At 39.4% G+C, this 4,256-nt stretch overlaps 1 pseudogene; it reads right to left on the reverse strand.

The window, feature by feature from the left end:
• Nucleotides 1-2,638: 2,638 nt before the first annotated feature.
• On the reverse strand, nucleotides 2,639-2,758 carry LOC135052375 (5S ribosomal RNA; annotated as a pseudogene).
• Between the last annotated feature and the right edge of the window lie 1,498 nt (nucleotides 2,759-4,256).

Consider the following 4,256-nt stretch of genomic DNA (forward strand, 5'->3'; position numbering starts at 1 on the left):
CGGTAATAATGAAAAATTGGTGAGGGAAAAACGCCTGGAAACTCCAGTATGCACCCTTGGGACACTATTCGTAAACCCCACGGGTCCAAGTCTGTTCCAGGACCGACTGAAAAGTTTTAGACGTGACCTCACCGGTGTGGGCTCCCGCAAGAGAGTCCCAGCGTCATGCAGTGGATCTGGCAGAAAACAGAGGATGATTTCTGCCCCTGTGACCTTGAAGAGGCTGCTGACCTCTTCCCTTTTCTCCTTCCTCTACCTGCAAAGAAAGAAGGGGGAATCCATATCTATTGGGCTGACATGACTGCATCTGACAATTATGCGTCATCATCCGTTGTGAGGGAACATAGGCCCAGAAGGTAGACCTACCCACGGCATCTGCCGAGATCAAATTAAGTAGGTCGTCACCGAACCGGGCTTCACCTTCATCTGGAAGAGACTCCATATCTTCTCGGAGTCAACCTCAGCATTCCATTGGTGAATACACAACTCCCTCCTAGCCGAAACCATGGAATCGGCCCGCGAACCCAAGAGTCCTCTATCCCTTGCAGTCACACGAAAGCATGCTGCAGCATCCTTGATACGACCCAACGTAAGGAGTATACCATCTCTCCCCAGGGTATCTATAACGGATGACCAGGCAACCGACCATTTTTGAATACTACTACTACTCCCCATGCGCATGTAATGGCCAGGTCTAACTGACGTACGCGTGGACACATAACTAGAACATAACGAAAGCTTCCTACATATGATTCGCTGGCTTCGTGACAGGGCCCCGTGCAGAACAGGGGGTGACACCCACTTTATTCTATCCGCGGCGGGAAAAGAATAAACAATCGGAATCCTCTTGAGGATTTGAAATCATCTTGTCAGGGCTGACCCAGACCTTCTTGAACAGAGCGTTCAGCACATGAGAATAAAGAATGTTACTTCAGCATTATTATAACTACATATATATATATATATATATATATATATATTGGACAGTGGAAGTATGGCGCCACAGGTGTGTGTGAGATAGATAAATATGACAGAATCAGACACTCCTTAAATAATTCAAGGCGTCAGCTAACCCTCAAGTATTAGGCAGGGATAAACTGCCTAGGTTAAATTGTATAAAAAGAGGGGGGATGAGGGTTACAGCGACCAACGGTGTCAAATATAAAAAATATGAAGAGACTAACTGGATACGTAAAAAAATAGTAGTATATTTATTAATACAAAAAATATAAAACCAAGGTATAAAACCAGTTATAATAAAATGTCACAGTGGGTTTAAAAGCCGGAGGGTATATGCTAAAAATTAATACCAACTAAAAGGATAGCTAAAACAATAATATAAATAGTATAAAGGCAGTGATGATAGGATATCCAAAAAAAGAGAGAATGCTGCTTATCTTTTTAAGGTGGAGAGTCAATGGAGGTACACCCAACGCGTTTCGTCACTCTGACTTCATCAGGGGGTATGGGACTACTGAACAGGTACTCTTATTTATAGCACATGCAATTAAGAATGGATAGTTGTGACATCACTTCCTGTGTGGACTAATATTATTACCTTATGTGAGTTTTTTAACATGGGTATAACAGTTACTTAGTGTATTATAAAACAACCTCATAGAGCTTTTCATATATGAAAAACGAGTTTTAAATACTATAAAACTTCAGTAAAACAGTCCGGGGACGGGGCCGACGTCACTTCCGCCCCACTTCCTTTGTAGGAGTACTCGTATTGCGCATGCGCACAAGCGCCACACTTCCGGTCCGTGAACAAGTCTGTTTATGTTTCTCAGTCTGTTCTTCCGTTATTGCCGTCGCGTCACTTCCGGTTGCGGGCGGGATCTTCATCTATAGGCTGGGCAGCTTGTCAGTCATCGCGGCGGCCATTTTGTGGATGATTTTGATTTCTGAAGCATACATCAGTGCCGAGTCTTTCTATTTGACAGTAGTAGTTGTCCTTCATTTATCATTGCTGTGGCCATTTTGTTGGAGTTTCTGGCATCCAATAAATATAACAGTACAGAATTCCGTTTTGGAAGCAGCGCACGTATGAAAAGTAAAAAATATAGAAAGATGTATATGTTAGTGTCTATTCTATTAAAGAATTTTCAATTATCATACAGTGATCTGAGACTTTATATTGGGGGAGTTTTGAAAAATAACAATTGTTGCAAAAAAGTGACGTTTTTTTGTTCAAACAGTGAGGTGGACAAAATGTAGAATTAAACCATGGACCATATTTATACTAGTCACTTTGTGGCATAAAAAGGTTTTGAATACATTTTTTTTGACCTTAGAGAAGTAATAGATAACCTTGTACACATGGTATAGGCATAGGAATAATTTATGAATGGTGATGGTCAGTGAGGAGATAAAAATAATTATAAACTAGTATCTGATATCAGTTATGTGCATATGTGCTAGACAGCGTGGAACCATTTAGGATACGTTAGTATGTTCATAATATATTACTCAGTCATATACTAGTCATTGGTGATATATATAGATAAAAAGTGCATATGTGTATGACTGGTTGTGAGAGTTGGTGATGTGTTAAATTAATTATTTGCTATCAAGAACCTGTGCAATAGTGATTTAGCCATCTATTAATATTATTTCAAGCCTGACAAGGCTCGCTCTTCTACAGTACCCAATATTCGCAAGTAGTTACCCACTTGTTACTGATTGGGCCCAACACTGCTTAGCTTCCAAGATCGGACGGAATTGGGCGTAGAACCAGTGCGGTATGACTGTAGCATATAATGAAATAAGTCAGGCATATACTATAAAAGTTTTTTATTAAGATAATTAGTGACTATATACGGTGTTTTACAAATAGTGGTGATCGGAAAGTAAGTATGATGATGTGAAGCAAGCTTGAGAAGGAAAGAATTGGCTTATCTGTATCCAGAAGATTTTGGAGGGGGGTACTTCTCTCATAGAAATGGAGCGATTTCATATCCCTCATTGAAGCCCATGGGGTGTGCAGTTTTTAGTTGGAATATCCAAAACATCTCTCTTTGAGAGAGCTTCTTGGCAAGGTCTCCACCCCTTTCGCCACTGGTCACGTGTTCGATGGCTTTGAAAGTCATCTCTTCTGGATTACAATTGTGTTCCAGTTTAAAATGTCTGTACAGCAAGTGAGTCTCTACTTTGTTTTTGATACTTCGTACATGTTCCTGTACTCTAATTTTCAAGGTTCTTTTTGTTTTACCTACATATTTTTTGTGGCATGTACATTCCAACAAATAGATTACGGATGTAATATTACAGTTCATGAATTCTTTGATTTTGAATTCTTGTGTGCCGTCTGTATTGCAAAAAGTTTTTCTGTTAGGATTAAGAAATTTGCAGATGTTGCAGTGTCCACACTTGTAAGATCCGATGCATTTGGGGAGAGAGTTGGATTTTCCCTCTAATGGTATTTCTTTTAGCATGCTGGGCGCGAGGATGTCTTTCAAATTACGTGATTTTCGAAATACTAGTTCTGGTTGTGGTGGAAGGATCTTCTTTAAGATGGGGTCCATTAAAAGTATGTCCCAGTGGGTTCTTAGTGAAGTCCTGATGGTTTGTTCATGAGAACTGTAAGTAGTAACAAAGGAAATAGACTCCTTTGGTGCCGTTTTTTCCTTATAGGTCAGCAAATTTTCTCTCTCCAAATTTCTTGTCTTGGTAACAGCTTTGTCTAGTATAGTTTTTGGATAAAGTTTGTCCTCAAATCTTTTTCTGTATGTTTCAAGTTGTTCCTCACATTCTTCGTTTTTGTTGCAATTCCTCCTTATTCTATGGAATTGAGAGTAGGGGATGTTGTTCTTCCATTTTTTGGAGTGATTGCTCTTGTAGTGAAGGTAGCTGTTCTTATCAACATCTTTTATAAAAATTTTTGTAGACACTGCCTCTTTCTCTCCCATTAAGATTAGATCCAGGAATTCAATGGACTCTTTGTTCAGATTGTAGGTAAAAGATAAATTAAAATCATTGATCTGTAAAAGTTTAAAAAAGTCCAGAAATGATTCGGCACTCCCATCCCATATGATCAGGATATCGTCAATGTATCTTTTATACATGACAATGGATTCCTTGAAGTGTTGCGTGGTGTATATGTGCTTCTCCTCCCATCTTCCCATAAATAAATTGGCGAAGCTTGGGGCAAAAATAGTCCCCATAGCGGTGCCGCACCGTTGTAGGTAAAATTTGTCTAAAAATTTAAAATAATTACGGCTTAAAATGAATTTCATAAGATCGCAAATAAAATT

The sequence above is a fragment of the Pseudophryne corroboree genome, chromosome 2 (genome assembly GCF_028390025.1).
Source record: "Pseudophryne corroboree isolate aPseCor3 chromosome 2, aPseCor3.hap2, whole genome shotgun sequence".
In the NCBI taxonomy this organism is placed as follows: domain Eukaryota; kingdom Metazoa; phylum Chordata; class Amphibia; order Anura; family Myobatrachidae; genus Pseudophryne; species Pseudophryne corroboree.